A 17,626-nucleotide genomic window follows, 5' to 3' on the forward strand; every position below is an offset into this window, starting at 1 on the left:
AAGACATATGACTGCACTCCTTAGCGCACGGCTCTGGAACATGCTGATGGAAGGAAGCTAGATAGTGACTGAAAGAGGCTATTCTACCCACCCATGCAGTAAACTGTGGTGAGCAGAACAAAAAATTAAATGACACAAAAACAGGCCAGGGGTGAAGCGGGATGGCTAAGGGCTTAAATAAATAAGCATATTATATACATCATTTTAGTAAATTCAAAAGATATTGCCTAATGCCAGACCTAAAAAACTCTGATAGTCTTCTCTTTAAGTCTTGCCTACACAGTGCATGTGCTGTGCTGCAAATATTATTGTTTATGATACAGTAGGCTTACAACCCACCCACAGCAAAGCATTAGTTTTTTTCGTTGTCACTTCATCTTTTGATGACAGCTCCTGTAGGCTTCCCTTCCTTCTTGTGTTGGCTCCTCCCTGAGCATTGCCTAAGTCCATGTTCTTCCTTGCCATTTTGCAGAACACTATTGTTTTACATTTATAATTGGTTTGGTATTATTCCTGGACATGCAATGAGCTATCCCACTTTTAACACAGGCATAAAGCTTCTCACTTATTTTGCCTTATCCCTATCTGCCGACCATATTGATGCTTTAGTTGATTAAACCACCAACAGTACTACTCTATGCCACTGTGCTCTACGCTACTCTACTTTGCCACGGCCCTCGATGCCACTCTACACCACTCCACTCTACACCACTCTACTCTAAGCCTCTCCGCTTTACTCTATTCCACTCTATGCCATTACACTCTACTGAATGTCACTCCACACTACTCTACACCACTCCACACAATGTAACTCTTCTTTATTCCAATCCACTCTGCCCTATGCCACTCCACTCTATGCCACTCTACTCTACACTGCTCCGTTCCACTTGTCACGCTATACCCATCTACTCTATGTCACTCCACTCTACTCCACACCACTCTATGCCACTCTACTCTATGCCACTTTACTCTGCGTCACTCCACTTTAGTCTACGCTACACTACTCTACTCTCCTCTATGCCGCTCTCCTCTACACCACACCACTAACATTTACCCATGCTGAACAGTAGCCACGCTGCTGTACAACATGGTTCAAAGATACTGACAACCCCTATATGTCTCACAGAGTTGAGAACTATAAGCTTTGCCAATGTTTGTTTCAGTCCACTTCCTGTAACAAAGGGCCACACCTGTTAGTCCTTCCACTGGCTAACAATCTCTTGCTGTCCTCACAGGTGCGTTAGCCCTCGTCACATCGCCTGCTAATGTGTTCATGAACCTGAACTGGGACTGAGTTGCATAAAGTGAATGAGGCCGTTTTGTGCAGCAGTGACCAGTGACAAGAAGATGGTTGGTCTCTTGTCAGACAATACTAAGAAGCATCCCATTAAAGAAACTGTTGCACAAGCTACAATGCTGGAACACATCGGGCTTGATTCACAAAGAAATTCATAAACCTGCAGGATTACTACCTCGCATACATACAGATTTGTAAATTTCACAAATTCACAGACCTTTCTAAGGGTACTACTGAAACTCGGAGGTTTACAGGCATACTTCTGACACAGGTTTGTGAATTCCTAAATACAATAACCAATTTTGTAGATATTCCAAACCCAACCTGAAAATAAATTTACTCTGGCTCTTGACAGGAATAAACCTTCCATAGTTTGTAGTGGTTTGGGCCCAGTTGTGAAAAACGATTCACACATTTGTCATATTACTCCATCATGGTTTTAAAAAACACAAACGTGCAACTTCATTTTTTGAGAACACCAAACCTGAATTTGAGCATATAATGAAGTAATTAGCATGTTTAAGTTGAACTTTACAAATCTGGCCAGAGTGTATTTGTGTGTGAGCTCACACAAGCCCAGTGCACCCTCGAATGGTGTTGCTGTGGGACTAGAATACCTTAGGCCAGTGGTTCACAACCTGTGGTCTGAGGACCCCTGGGGTCCGCAAAGCCTCCTCAGGGGGTCCGCGACTGCTTAGAAAATTAAATAATATTAACTAATCCCCAGCTTTCAGTAATGACTTAGCGTGGTTTCCCGGATTCCAAATAATGATTCAGTGGGGGTCCCTGTGTTCCAATAATGATAAAGTCGGGGTCCACAGAAGTCAAAAGGTTGGGAACCACTGGCCTAGGCCAAATATTGTCTGACATAAATATTGCGTCATAAATAATTACTTACAACAAATATCGCCCCTTTGGAATTAACAGAAAGTCTTCACCCAAAAGATGCAATAGTTTAGAAAACAACATTCAGACCATGATATTCATGTCACTATCAATATATTGACGTGCTGTAAAAGCAAAAAAGGCAGGTTTCTGCAGATTTTTATAAAAATTCAGTCTGTGCACGTCCGCCTCCAACTGTTATGCTGCACATGATACACTGTTGCTCTATAAAATACTGTATTCAATAATTCATTGGTACATTGGTGACTCTTCGCTCTCCCTGGACACTGATCCTTTAACATGTTTTTTAACACTGTCCTGACACTCATAAGGCGTCCCAATAAACTCCACTTCTGATGTTTTGCTGATTTTATTTGGGGGGTGGGGGTCTTTGTCTTCGACCCTTGTAAGGCGAATATTACTTCTACGTGCCTGACTCTGCCTTAGGCCTTTCAGAGACACGGGCTACTAGTTCAAGGCAAAGTACACTGACTCCCCACACCATAGGACAATATTGAGCAAAACCACAGCGTTTTTGTGCACCGATGTGTAATATGACACTGTGATTTCAGTGAGCCATAACTTGGTGCGGGCATGCTTTAACCAAACACCGCTATATTACAGAGCATGGCGAATTCCTTTGAACCTTGCCATGTGTGCCTCTTTTGTTCTATTTAAGTGTGTTGGTTTGACTCTGTCTCCCTGTGTATCTATTTCTGGATAGCAACAGTCATTCCCACTGATTTGCTGTCTGCAGGCTCGTGGAATGGTTAGTGAGTAAGGAAACGTGATGTATAGTGAGCCACAGAGGGGTGTCTGTCCTGCTGCAACAGTGCGACACCCCGTTATGAATATCTGAAGCAGGAGTGAGAATGTGCCAATATGTGCACGTCACAAGTCAGAAATGTCAAGTCCTCAGTCAATATTTCATTTTTCATGTCAGTCATTTGTCCCTTTGTTTGAATATCCTACTCATCGACACCCACGAACCCATCCGTGAGTCTGACTGTCTGTCTATCAATACAAATGTATTCTATTCACCCCACCATACACATGCATTCGGGTAACCAACCAATATCCATCCATCACGTCATTCATTCATTCTTTCATTCAGTCACTCATTTAACCATCCAGTCACCCCTGATGCCCAGCTGAGCTGTGTTGCTGTCCACCGATCCAACCATTGATTCATTCATTCATCCACACATATTTCTAAACACCACTGCACACAATTTGTGCTGCACGGCGGTCTTGGAGAAGCTCACAACATATAAACAAGTGCTGAGTGCACCAGGTAGCCATTGATTGAGTCTTTGATTCCCGGCCATAGAAACCGGGCATTTTTTAGGTGATGCCTACCAAACAGCCTAAGCTGTCTGTTTTGGGATAAGAATTATCGTTAGCTTATATGGGCTTATTTTTAAATTGTTAGCTTGTGTCAGCCTTCCTTCGTCTTCTTGTGTTTGCCTCTCCCATGGAGCATGGCTTCATTACTTGTGTCCTTCCACTGATTAATTTGCAGGCACTAATTTTATACTTTTTGGTTAAGTGCTTTATGACCGCATGTCTGTTTCCAGCTGGTTCCTTCGTGTACTTCTTTTTCCCCATGCTGTGTTGCTCTCTCTCCCCAGAGTGTGTCTCCTGCCCCCTTCCATGTTGCACTCACCCATATGTGCTTCCCCTCCACGTTGCTTTATTGCTTTCTTGCCCATGTGTCTCTCTCACATCTCTCCCCAGCTTCACGTTGCTCTCTTGCCCATGTGCTTCTCTTTCCTCTGTGCGCCTCACTGCTCTCTCTACTGCCCATGTTGTGTGCTTCTCCCACTTCCTTCTCTGTTGCTACTGCCCACTGTGTTGATTCTTACCACCTACACCTTCTGTGTTGTTCCCCAAAAGCACGTTAAAAATAAAAAAAGACTTTTTGTCTACTTTTTTTATTTGCCGAGCCAAATCAGACCAGAAAATAAAAAGGGAAACAAGTGCCTGCCAACTTTTTTAGGAACTACATGCATGGTGCACATGCCTACCAAATGATATTTTTCCTCTCCTTTCTAGCCATGTTTCACAGTATTGGTGATGGTGCTCAAGGTCTCTAAAGAACAGTGGCAGAGCCAATAGGTCCTAAGGCGAGGCCTACTGGCTTTGTCAATTCGTTATACAATGCAAGTGAAAGTTCTATAAAATGTTCCAATTCCTTCATTAAAGCACCATGGTGCGCCCCAATAGGTTGCATGGTGTTTAGTGAGTCTTAGCTACATAGGGAGCATCTGCTCGCAGTGCTTCTTGTCTGTTATCATTATCTTTAATTTCCCAGTGTTCTGCTTGTTTCTGTGAGAGTTTAACTCTTAGTCACCTCTCTCTCTTGCTACCTCTTGTGGTCTCATACTGCCCCCATTTCAGAGACCTGATAGGCGCAGATGAGTGTGTGTTTTGAGCTGCCGTGGCCTGGCTAGCTCCAGGCTGACTGTACGAGTCCTTGTCAAAATGTTGGCTGCATTCCATCAGACGCGCTCAGACCTGACCTGCACGCGGCAGAATTCTGCCTCGGTCTCTGTGAGGTGCTCTCTACGCCTCATTGGCCGGGACACTGTACGGTTGCAGCCGGTGGCGCTCTGCCTTCAAAGAACTCTGTTGGGGTTTCTCTGAATTCCTCATTTTAGGGGTGGGTGTTCCGATTTCCTCCATCCCGTGGCATAATTCAAAATGATCTTCTCCTCAGTCCAGGGAACTAATGGCAGCATTTTAAAATAGATGCTTTTACCTAGCAAAAAGGAGTTCGAAAGGGCAACCAGGTGGATCCTTTAAGGAAGAAGTAGATTACATTAGTAAACATACCGGCCTAGAGTTGAAGTTTATTTAGCCTGTGGCAGGATCAGCAGTTTAGGCCTTACATGCATGATTTGCTAAGCCTCCTTGCATGTTTGACTGACGGCCCCCTGTACAGTTTGGTGGACAGGGTACTCTGTCTCAAAAGGTAAACAAAGTACCCTGCCCTCCAAACACACACTTGGGGAGAAAACCTACAGGGCGTAAGGGTCACTATGACACTCTACTTCACTCTGTGCCACTCCACCCTACAGCCTTCCACTCCACCTCAATCTCTTCTATGCCAGTACACTTTAGCCATGCTGAACAGCAGCCATACTGGTGTACAACCTGGATAAAACACATTGGCAAGACTTATTGGCTTTTCCAATGCTTGTTTGACTCAGTCCCCACACAAGATCTGCTTGTCCTACATTCATGACTGAATTAGCATTCACTCATGATTGACTTGACTCCATCCTTCTTTGAATTTGAATGCTTGCATTGTTCATGCAGCCGCTTTGCATGATTAATGTAGCCTCTACAAATGACTGACTTAACTTCTACATGACTGACTTAGCATTCATGCTTTATTGATTTTTCCTCCATGCATGATTGACTTATCGTCCATGCATCTTCAAATTAAACTTCTTCCAAGTTTGACTTATTCTCCAAACATGATTGACTTAGCTTTCATTCAAGATCTCCTTGGTCTGCATATGCTTAATTTAGCCTTCATTCACAATTTACCTAAACTCCATGGATCTTCGATTTAGACTCCTTTAGTCATTTACTTGGCACCCACACATGATTGACTTTTTCCCCATAAATGATCGATTTAATCTCCATGCATCTTCACTTTAGACTCCTTTCATATTAAACTTTTTTAAACAATTGTTATTAGTTCTTTCATATGTGTTACAAAAACATGTCAATTACTATCAGATCTAAGCCATGAATACAGATACGGTAAACCCATTCTGGGTTCCATACATGCATTGCAGTACAGTTAATGTGGCAGGAGTCATTGGTCCACACCATGAACACATGAACATATATTAACTGTAGGTCAAAACAGCTGTTGTCACATACAAGAGTGGGATAGGGATACTTTAGTAATTCTAGTGTCTCCCCCTCAAGTGGCCACGCTTCATGGGTCTGCAGTGTCATATTGAGGTGTGATGATGCAGATATAACAGCAAATTGTACCCTCTTCTGCCGTAAGCACCTGGGTGGGGAAGCAAAGAGGGGGAGGGTGGGAGACCACAGGTAGGGGATCCATGGTGACTGGCAGAAGTTAGGTGCTGGTATTATCTAACCAGGGAGGCTCTCCTTGAAAGTTTGTAAGTTATGAAGTAGAGTTTCCCAGTCCACAGCTATGGGGATCCTGTGCAAATTGCAGGCCTTCTCCCGCCTGAGCACACTGACTCAGCTTTACCTCATTTAAGTGTTGCTGCGCGCAAGTGTTTCAGTCCAGGTAGTGTGAGGGCTTTCTAATGCATGGCGATGGACCTACAAACTAAAAGCAGTGCCAGGTCTATGAAACAGCTTGTTGCTCTCCCCTATTTCTTTTATCGCAATAGGCCCAGCATTGCACCTTCCATAGAGTACAGATTATCCCGGCCCATCACCTCCAATACAGTACCTCTTTCTATAAGGCCTCCACCACCAGACATCCCCAAAACATATGGGCCACGTTTCATCTGGTGCTTGACTTCGGGGGCAGTTAGAAGCTGTGCCAAATTCCCTATGTAGAGTGGTGAGCGTGAGATAAGCTCTATGTAAGATGTTATGCTGTATGTATTGAAACTTAGTATTATATGACAGCTTTCATGGATATATGAGTGCTCGCTCCTATTCCTTTAGCTTCAGTTCCCAGCCTATGTCTCTTTTCCAGCACCTGTGGGTCGGTAGTAGGGGGTCTTGTATGATGTACGCCAAGTCCCCATGTGAGCCAGGTGATTATTCAGTGACCCCTGCCAATGGTATGGAGTGTGTGCACTAGTGGGTGTTGTTCAGTTCTGTGTCAGTGGTGCGCCATAGTCGACCAAACTCTCCTAACAGCCGGCCATGAACCATAAAAGGGTCCACCGGTAATTCACAGTCCATCTGGAGTTGTTCAAATGGTATGAGCACACCATTGTGGAATAAGGCACCTAGAGTACCCACCCCAGCATCTTCCCATGATGTCAGTCCCTCCTTCCGAATTAATTTACGAAAGGACGCAATGATCCTGACACAAATTTCTAGGGAGTATGGTGAGACAGGCTGTATAAGATGTAGTCTTCTGTGGAAACTATAATTCGCTATGCTCAGTAGATTATTGGACGTATGGGGGAGTCTCGCTTGCGGTAGGTAAATCTCCCAGATCACAAGTTGTGCGTGACTAATCGAGTGCTATCCCAATTCATCTAGCAGATGCCCTGCTAGCCAGTGGGCAGGATACTGTAGTTGCCCCGCTAGGTAGTAATGCTTGAAATTAGGGGCCCGAGGCCCCCTTTGTCTACTAGCAGCTGCAGTTTGTGCAGCATGACTCTACGTCTGCCTTAATTCCAGATGAAACTCCCTAACATAGTGTGTATTGTGCGGAAAGTACTATGGGGTATGTTCATGGGGAGATATTGGGAAAAGTATAACAGGCAGGGGAGCATCACCATTTTAGACAGGGACACTCTTCTGTGTATCAATGAGTCAGAGCGTACTCCAGAACGCCATCTGGGGACGGAGGGAGGCGATGGTTCTAGTAAGGTTGCCATCTGTGAGGTCTTGTGTGGCATTGTAGACATGTATGTCTAGATAGAAGAATGCGCCGGGCTCCCAGCGAAGAGTGACGATGGGAGCCGACCCTCTGTCAGCGCAGCCTAGTACAGTTCTAGGAGCTTAGGAGCTAAAATATTCTCATATGCCTTGTAGAACTCAATAGGTAGCCCAACAAGTCCTGAGGTCCTGTTGGTAGCTGCACCCCTGATGGTGCCCCAGATTTCCTGTATTTTAATGGATGTGTTGAGCTCATCTCTATCTAGGGGATCAAGGACAGGCAACGTGATCTTACTTAGGAAGTCATGAATGTAGATCTACGGAGGGCGGGGGTCGTACAGAGTTTGATAGTGGGCGGTGAATGCTGTATGTATGTCTATTTGGTTAGTGACCAGGTGTTTTGGTGCAGTTCTGATTATGGTAATTGGAGAGGCGGGTGTAGTGCGGGGGCAACATAGGAGCCATGCTAAAAGGCAGCCAGACTTCTCCCCTTTTGCATGCATCTTTGCCTTATATGCCCTAAAGTGTAGGCAACATAACTGCTTGACCATCTGAGTGTGATGCTCTATGGGAACTGTCAAAGATGGCTGTTCCATGGGGTCTATCTGATCTGCTACTTTTAAGGCCTCTACCAATGTTTCAATGCTCACTAAGTCCCTGTGTAGGTCTGCTCTAGCACCTACCACTGCACAATTACAGTGACCTCTAATTACAACCTTCAGCACTTCCCATCCTACTGTCCTGAAAGGGCCATGCCATAGTTCTGGGATATTATCTTTTGTGTTTCGTCTCTGAAGATCGGGTTCTCTAGCATGCCTAGTTGCAAACGCTAAGTGGGATTGGCAGGCATGGCGCCCCCCCCTTTCTAGGTGTAATTGGAGTGGGTTGTGGTTCGAGAATGTTTTCCCTAAATTTTCAGCATTAATGGCCTGTAAATGAGTGGCTGGGTGACAAAGTATGCAGTCCAGTCGCGCATGCATGTCAAACAGGGAGGGAGTAACAGGAATATTCTCTAACTGCTGGATTAAGGGTGTGTCAGCTATCCAGTAGGAGCCACTGGGAAAGGCAAGAAACAGAGGCCACATCAGGGGTGGTCGGCAAGCGAGGATGTGAATGATCTAGCTGCGGGTCGAGTACACAGTTAAAATCTTCCCAGATGACCCAAGGGATATGAGCACATCTAGTGAGAGTGGCTGAGAGATGTGCTAGAAAGGCCAGCTGCACCACATTCGGTGCAAAGATACTCTTAAGTAAGAGCGGCCTGCCATCAAGTTGCCCATCCACCAGGCCGTATCACACTTCAGTCTCTTTTTCAGCAGCTATACATTTGAATGGCACCCCGGGCCTAATCCAAATGAGGACCCCCCACCCCCTGGCAAGGCCAGAATATGTAGTGCAATAGCACAGGCCCCACCAGCATTTCTGCAGTCGTACCGCCTGCGATATGGGTTTCTTGGAGGAATCTAAGCTGGGCACCATGCCTTCTGATCTATTGTTGCACTGCATGACGCTTATGCACTGTTCCATGCCACGAACATTCCATGTTAGTATATACAACCATCCTTGTCTTTCTGGGGGGCTGGAAGGGGCAGGCCTTGCAACAATCATTGCATGCACCAGTACGCAGGGTACGTAACTTTTGGGGTTAGACAAATGCACACTTTATGACCTTACAAACAAAAGAAACAGTACCCTTTACTCCCAACCCAGGGTGGTCACATAACCCACGACTACCCAAACAATTAGCAAATAGTCCCATGGATGGGATTCTTCTGCATCGGTAGGTAGGTATTCTACCCATCACAGCAACGGGGGTAGGGGGAGGATGGTGATGGTGTGTCAAGAGTGGGCCAGTCCTCCCATTGCATCATAGTGTAAGCCAGGAATGCAAAGAATCTAGAGGTGAGCTCATTGAGGTCAGGCACACATCCCAGTCACGTACAGGTGGCCCTGAGTGGCAAAAAGGAGTGCAACGACCCTTATCATATTTCCCCTATATAGGAGCAGGCAGGTAATCTCTATTATGCATGTGGAGGATCAAACACAAACAGTACGTGTTCTGGGACCACCCATGTTATCTGTACTTCTCTTACATCATGGTGTCAGCCATCTGTGGGGTTACATTTGGGAGAACCACTGATGCTATGCTGCTTATAGATGCACTCGAGTCTGTCTCTGAGTGTATGTCATCAAGAGTCTGAGGTGGGGGGGAACTCTATTCAGCCCACAATGTGGTCACAATCGACAGCGCCTGGATCTGTTCCGCTCTAGCCTGCGCTGGAGTGGGGGCCCCATGTACTTTGACGACTCCATTCTTTCGATTCCTGCATTTGCCGCAACGCCTGGTCTAGTCTGCCAGGGGTTGAGGTGATGGTGAGGATGGGGTTGAGGGCTCATATTGGCACTTCTCTGTCCAGTCACAGGCATCTGCCAGTTTGGTGAACAAGTAGTCCTTTCATGTTACACTTAGCCTCCACATATGATTGAGTTTTCCTCCACGCACCAGTGATTTAGCCTCCATGAAACTTAGACTTGTCCTCCACACATAACAGACAGGGCCTCCGTGTACAGTCATTTTAGACTATCGATACTACTCATTTCACTCGAATACCTTAGCATCCAGGTGTGTGACTGTTTGCTAACAAAGTAAATTGCTATAATGTAAAGTAAATCATTAGAGAATAGCCAAAAGGGATACATTAATCCTAAAATTGTATCAAGTAAGTAAATAGGAAAACAATGAAAAGGGATACAATCGATCCCTTTCAAGAGCGGGATGGGATCCATCTAAAAACCACAAACACAAAAAAATTGCATTTGTTATGGTTTATTTCGTCTGTTTTGACAGTTGAATGTCCTTTTACATATGTTAAATAATTTACTGAGGTTGTATCTATAGCAAAGACACTGTAAATGTTTTACTTTCGAGGGAAAAATTAACAAAAACGCTTGAAATCATTTTCATAAAGTCCAAGGGCCAGATGGGATTCACCCAAAAGTTCTTCATGAGCTAAGTGCAGGTTGGACAGATCCACATATTTAAACTTTAGAGAAATAAATAACTCTTCTTTAGTAACCTTTGACTGGTGAGTCAGGGGTGAATCCTATATATAAGAATCTGCCTACTTCAAATCCCACACCTGCAAACCAATACTTATTACACCCTTGCATTAGCAAATGCATTCCTAAATAATTAATTGTAGTGTATTTCACACATAGATATGGTAAGATGATAGTCCTATTGTCTCAGCTTATGTACAGAAGCCAGGGGTGTGAAAAGTTGAAAAGATTTCGCTTTGCAATGATTCTGGTAATTATTGTGCCTACTTAACTCACTAACTGTAGGTCGTGAAGTTTTTCCTAAAGTGGGTTATCTGGTAGATATCATTACTCAAAAAAAAGATCGCTATCTTCTATCCAGTTTCAAAGCCATAAGAAAAAGTGTTTTAAAGATAACTTGTTGGAAAACGAAATATTATTAGCAGGTTGTGTGGAACAATTATGCCATATAACAGAGTTAGTAAGAGTAGAAAATCTATGGCATTCGGGTAGTCAAATAATCGGGATATGCGGGTTTTTCCACGTGGAATAAAAACTTTGCAAACCCAACACCCGCGACCGCATGCCAGAAAAGTTTGGATCCTTCATCTTTCCCAGGTCACTAAATGAATAAAATTGACCCGATGTTTAAGTACATCGAGATAAATCATTGTTTTATATGTTTTGAATGTGATAATAGCGTTTTATTTTGCAGGCTCCTTTTAGCAAAAGGAATGGAGCTCCCACGTTAGGGTGCATGTACAAGGAACTACAACACACAAGAGCAGAGCTTGTCACCTGGCAGAGTAAGGTGTGTATGAGAGCACTTCCATCACCCCCACGCCAGATGGAGGCATGAAGACGTGTTGCAGGGCAAAAGTGGAACTATTTGTAGAGCGCCCGAGTGGTTTAGACGTGAAAGACGTGCCACCGTTTCAACGCCACGTGGCATGGCAAGGGAGTAAATAATACTCACATCTGAGCCAGGCCATGGCTATCAGTGGTACCGCAGGTGACGTGGCACTAGGTCCCAAAGGCGTGAACTCTGATTATTGCATTTCTACTAATCAAACAGCAGACATGGAGTCCATGTTTCTTGCTGGCACTGATGCCCACGGCCCCTTTGCTACCCCAGGACACCTGTGCTCTTGCCACAGCGATGCCGCTTTAGGACTATCTTCAGCGTTCCCACCACGACTGGCTGTCTACAGATAGACAGGGGGGTGGCAGTGCTGCACGTGGCCATAAGCATCCAGGGACAGAAGGGAAGGCAGAAGATTTCCAAAAATTTCCATTAGCAGAATTACCCTTTTATCTATCCTTGTGAAATGTTAACGCAGTCCACCATTTACGACCTACTCTTAGTGTGTGAAGGACTCCATTAGCACTGCCTTAATAAGATGCTGTGCTGAGTTGTGCCCTCTTAGCAAGGGAGGCAGGATTTAACTGTGAGCACCTCTGCCCTTGCCGCCTTCCAAGCGGGACTTTTACGAGCAGCTTTGACAGGAAGACAACACCTGAAATTTACTTCACTTTGAACTTTCGCAGACAGGTTTCAGACCTCTTTGTTGAGGTTTGCGCAGTTGGGCACACCAGATTTACAAAGGCTCACAAAAGTCTGAGATCTGTTCTCATAACATTGTTAGTACTTTTGGGGTACTACCCCAAACACAAATTTCAGATGGTAGCAAATGCACCATTATAACATATGTTTCTCCCCGGTATGTGAATTTTCCAATTATAAAATGTACAAGTTCTGATTTTGTGAAGCAGGAATTTACAATTGCAGATAGCTCTTTATGGTCATTTTTGCACCACTTGACTTTAGTATATGAAAAACTACTTGTGAATCATGTTGTTGAGGCAAGAATGTCCTCTGCATGATAATATGGCATGTATCCCTGCCAGAGTGCTCAAGCTCATGTGAAACTGGTATCCTCACTTTTAATTTGGCCATGGCATCATGCTAATCTAGCATGTGCTCAGAGGCCTAAGCCTGTCCCTAGTAATGGAGGATTCAGAACCTGTTCTGTGACCTGAAGATGTCACATCAGACATGCTCTCATTATACGAGGACTACTGTCCATGACCTACCTCCATGCCTGGGTGCATCACATAAAGTGGTGGTGGCAGCATACCATGTTCTGCCCTCTTCTCTGTGTTAAAAAGAGGCAAGCCAAGTCTTGTAGAAAGTTCCTCGCATGTACGGTTTCGCTATTACGTGAACACCAGAACCTTGCACTGGCATCCCCTGCGCATGTCAAGTGCATGTATATGCAGTGAGTGTGTAGCACATGTGTGGTAGTAGAACTCCTTGTGCTGTGTGACTGTAAGTACTGGGGCCCTTGGGATCAATTTTGTTGCCCCTGTTTTCAGCATGGCCAACACAGGGGATAAGGATAGCTTTCCTCAGAGTGTGGAAGTGTATTGCCTGCATTTCTGTACCTGGATGTTGGAGACCCAGATATTGAACTGAGAGAGAATAGAGACAATGCTACCTTTAGAAATACAATGGGGACCTTGCTAATAGAGCACTGCTAATTAGATCCTCCTGAGCACTGCTATTTGGCAGCTAGTAGGAGTGAGGGGTGGGAATGCAGTTTCTGTTGCTCAAGGTGAGGAAGTTTCTAGGCAGTGCCTCCTCTTTTGTTTGCCCTTAATTGCTGATTCAGGAAGGCTAATGACAGAAACCTCATACTTCATTGTTCCCATGTATTGAATACATGTGCTTGGTGCCAGCCGTATTACTAATTGTTGTGAGAGCCTTCACTTTGCAAGTAAGGTTGTGTTTGAGAGCAGCCTCAGAATGACATCTGAAAGGGAACCAAGCCAAACCAATTCTGAAACCTTATTTCTACATTCCATGTCTGAAAAATGTGCATGAAAGTGGGATCCAAAGCACCCCAGTTTATTCCAGCCCCATGTTATGCTTGACCAAGGAATAGGGTGCTTCAGAGAGTACTCAAAGAGCTGCTGTGTAACCAGGGCTGATGTCTGCCTGACAGACTTCCTCCCAGTGGTGAGGGAACATCATGTGTAGTCTGCACTTTCTACTGGAGGAGCAGAGAATCTATCGGAAGTGTCTGAAGTCTGCCTGCCTGCTGAGAGAAGTAAGGATTGTACTTGGCCTTGCAGGATGAGATGCTTTCCTGGAAGAGAAGTCAAGTGTCTTCCCGGCATGACAAGTAAACAGAAAAAGCTGACATGTCAAAAGAGTAAAGCCAGGAGTGACCAATGCCCCACTACCTTCCCAGGGCTGCGCCACACAGTTAGCATGTTAGTTGCATGAAACTTTACCGGAACAAGTATCTGGTGTTACCTGACTTTTGCCTCTTGCTTAAGAGACTGGTGCTGCTGATGGTGATGCAGTGAGTGAAAGCTGTACCTTTGTTGAAATGGGAAGCCCTATCTGCAGTTGACAGATAGACACCACCGCAGCTGGCCTGGATGGCTGCTGCCACTAAGATTTACCTCTTAGATCACCCCGCAAGCTTCATCCTGTGGCACCCATGGGAGAGGAGCAGCGGCTCTGCGGGCGAGGCCCAGGCTGCGTACATTACACAGCTGAAGTGCTACAATAACCAGCAGTTAAAACATGGAGGTTAGCCTGCACTAAAGACACAAAGCTAAAAGCGCATAAACAAGCCTACAGTACATTCAAAGACATTTTCCTGAAGTGGTAAAGAACTAAAATCCACATTTGACCTAAGGGGGTATTTGAATTATCTGCACCTAATGTTGTCTAAATGGGTAGTGTGTTGGGGACCGTAGGTACAAGATCCCGCACACAGGGGGAGAAAAGAGGGCTCCAGGAAGACACAGGAAAAAATATGGGTGTAGTGCTTTGTCCAAAATACAACTTAGTTGCAAACCTGCATGTTGTTTCCATTGAACTATTTAGTATTTAGTTCTTCTGAGTGATTTAACCCTTTTTTTGCAAAAAAGAGAAGCAGTAGACTGGAAGTTATGTTGTGTCTGTTAGGTCACGAGTTCTGAGCTTTTGCCCCCACACTACATTCCTGAGAAGCCTACATCTGCTCACCCTCTTTCCCCTAACATCTTCTGTCATTTAGATCCAAGCTGGGAGTATGTGTCAAAAGGGAAGGGACTCCAAATACTCTTCAAAACCCCCACCCTCACTTCTAATAATCAAGCTGTGAAGTCTTTTACACATTGGTAAGGCCTGCCTGACCAGAATAGTATGTTTGGCATCAGGTATTTGATTGCATTTTTAAAACGGTAACAGAACTTAACTGCAATGTTTACATTTGTGTAGACATATTTAAACATTGCAATTTAATAGAATAATTGTGAAAAATTGTGAGAGGGGAGATGATTTTTTTTTTTTTTTACCAATGGGGGCATGGCATTAAAAAGTTTGAAGACCACTGCACTAGAGCACTCTTCTGTAGGTCCCCGCACAAGGTGGGTTTGGGAGCATTGGATATTGGCAGATACATATTAGCAACCCAGATAGCTCCATCACTTACCTGATTTTTGGCAGATAAGTAGAAACTTTAGTGTCAGAACATGGAGCATATAAGGTTCTGCTAAAGCACCTAGTATGGCTGACCCACCAACAATACAGATCATAAGGTCCACTACTAGTAGCTACCAAGATAACTTTATGACACCAGAAGAAATCGCTAGGAACTACCAAAGTCACTTACATCCTCCATGACCCCAGTTACAGAGAACCCAGATTTTTAACTGGGAATGACTGCCAAAGGCTATTCAAATAGGCCTCTGAGTCTGAATTTGACTCCTGGCTCTCAGTTTGAGAACGGTATCCCTTAAGGTAGAGAGCAATGTGCCAATGAGTTTCCTTTAAGAGCAAATGATATCAGTTAGTTCACACCGCTAGTACACTGGGCATGACAGGCCCCGATCTGTGCAGGTGGGGGAAAAGAAACCACTAAAGTAGACAATATGTATTCTGAAGGAGTGACAGAAAGGGCAGCATTGAGCTATATAAGCCTTATCCAATAGCGCGTCTATATGCTAGAAAATGGTTGGAAGACCTGAAACAAGAAATTTGAGAAGGTTCTTGGTTCCTGATTTGGCAGAAGGCAGCACAATCTTCCATATTTACTCTATTTAAGGCGAGTGCAGACAAAATAACATTACTCTGGTATTTAACACCGGTACGCGTAAAAGCTATGTATGTCAGTTTGGAAATGTGCTGGCACAGTGGCAGGGAGAGAGATACTTATATCCACATGTGGCTGGATGTAGACCATGTCCACAGCTTTTGAAGACAGATAATATAGCGCATCAACAAAATGACCAACATCCAGTTATAAATGGACGCTCTAAGGGTTTTCTGAGGTTATGTGGGTGACGTGTGTTTGTATCCGCTGCTAATGGCCGTGGGTAAAGTCATCGCACATCTTCTGGTAGCCACCCGTCTGACTACAGCATAGATGTGGAAAGCCATTGATACCCATACTCTACATTTGTGGTGCTATAACATGTGGAGTCTGTATGCTATGGACAAGCTTACGGCGATCCGTAGTGGCAAATGACTGCATTCAAAAAAATTTGGACAGCTTTTCAAAATTTTGCAAAGTGAGGCCTTTCATTTGCGTGGTCATATCGGCTATCTGAACTGATAAATATAGCTTTTGCAGCTCCCTCCCTGGGAAGTCTATCTAAGGATATCAATAGTATTTTATAAATGTGACTGCATGCTGTGAAATGCTCAATGTGCAGCCTTAGTGTCTTAGATGTGTGAGGTTGGGACTGTACTCAAGTCTCGACATTGTAACCAAATGCTATAATAGATACTGTTTTCTTAAGTCCATGTTTTTTTTTCTTTTTATAAAATACTACTGACGTCTTGCAGCTCCGCAGTCAAGAAAACGTTAAAGTTGTTTAAAAAAAACAAACAGAAAAGAATATCGGAAGCAATCACAGATGATAGAACGGGCCATGGTTTGGGCATGATGACCATGACATAGAATATAACAGGACTTGATGAATAATGCGATGGGCCATACCTGAAAATAAGATGGACTCTGCATAGAATATGAAGGGGTGTACAATTTGTTGACTGTGAAGGAGAATATGACCCAATCCTACTCCAATTATATTGGGCATTGATGTAAAATCTGACAGGCATGACATAATCCATGATGCTACATATAATAAGTCGTAACATAGATAATGACCTTCCATGTCATGGAATATGACAGACTGCAATGCAGAATAGGATTGGCACATGGATTAAAGTACAACAGGATGGCCGAATAATATAAACTACCATCGTCAATATGGTAGTTCAGTTTGTAACATATACTGTTATTATTTAAGTTGTCAAGTGCTTTAGAATTGAAATATATACCTCATAAGACGATGGACTGAAGACATTGTAGAAGAAACTGTACAATGCTTTGCTTATGCTGTACAGTTTATCTGCCTCGACCTTCATGCTACAGAAAACAAGTTAACAAATGTACAAATGACAGATACACTTTCACTTAAAGAAAGTCAAAATTCTCGATGACTAAAATTAGAAGAGAGGACAGGTAGAACAGGGGAACACTGCACATGTTGTGTAAAGACAATATCCCAAAATACAAATCGGATAAGATAGAAAACAGCGGGGGATATGTGGATTCTGTAACAGAAAGCAGAAAGGGATTATAACAAAAAGATGCCGCTGTAAAATGACCCAGTAGCGCTCACGAAAAAAGGCACACGTGTACACAATGGAACGCAGCCAACTCGTAGGCGAAAATACCCAGAGTGAAGAAAAAAAAGGCAACAAGGCTTAGTCAAAGGGGCGGAGGAGAATGGAAAGTGCAGGAGAAGAGAATGATGATGTCTGCAGGATAGGAAACC

Source organism: Pleurodeles waltl, chromosome 6, assembly GCF_031143425.1.
Source record: "Pleurodeles waltl isolate 20211129_DDA chromosome 6, aPleWal1.hap1.20221129, whole genome shotgun sequence".
Taxonomy (NCBI): domain Eukaryota; kingdom Metazoa; phylum Chordata; class Amphibia; order Caudata; family Salamandridae; genus Pleurodeles; species Pleurodeles waltl.